The sequence below is a fragment of the Merops nubicus genome, unplaced genomic scaffold (genome assembly GCF_000691845.1).
Source record: "Merops nubicus isolate BGI_N331 unplaced genomic scaffold, ASM69184v1 scaffold36012, whole genome shotgun sequence".
In the NCBI taxonomy this organism is placed as follows: domain Eukaryota; kingdom Metazoa; phylum Chordata; class Aves; order Coraciiformes; family Meropidae; genus Merops; species Merops nubicus.
In genome coordinates, this window is record NW_008592194.1 from 1 (window position 1) to 513 (window position 513).

The following is a 513-nucleotide window of genomic DNA, read 5'->3' on the forward strand; positions in this document are numbered from 1 at the left end:
ACGAGGCCACAGCACACCAACGAATTTGTCGGGTCTCAGCGCAGGGTCTGGGCGTGCAATGGGGCGTTTTGTGGTGGGGGGCAAAAGGGCTGATCCCTGGGGCTAGCGTGGAGCTTCTGTCTGACTCCCGGCTCCTCCCTCCTCTCCACTGCGCTCCATGAGGTCCCTCGATTTCAACACCCGGACACAGGTCACCAGGTACGGCCCCGCGGTCCCGCTCCGCCCAGAGCCCCCGGCAGCCCTCCGTGGAGAGGGAGGACAAAGGGCCAGGGTTTGGGGGGACCTTGCCCCACGGGATCCAACCTGTGCGCAGGGACGTGGATGAAGGGCACTGCTGTGGATCAATGGGTGGAAAGAGGAGAAGGGAGGTGGCCCCAGCGGAGATTACGTAGGGCAGTGTTGCGGGGAGGCTGCGGCGCCTGGGGCTGCAGGGACTGGTGCCCCCAGACCCCGCAAAGCTGTGGGCTGGGGAGGCAGCTGGGAGGGGGCCGGGGGTTCGCAGCCGGAAAAGGG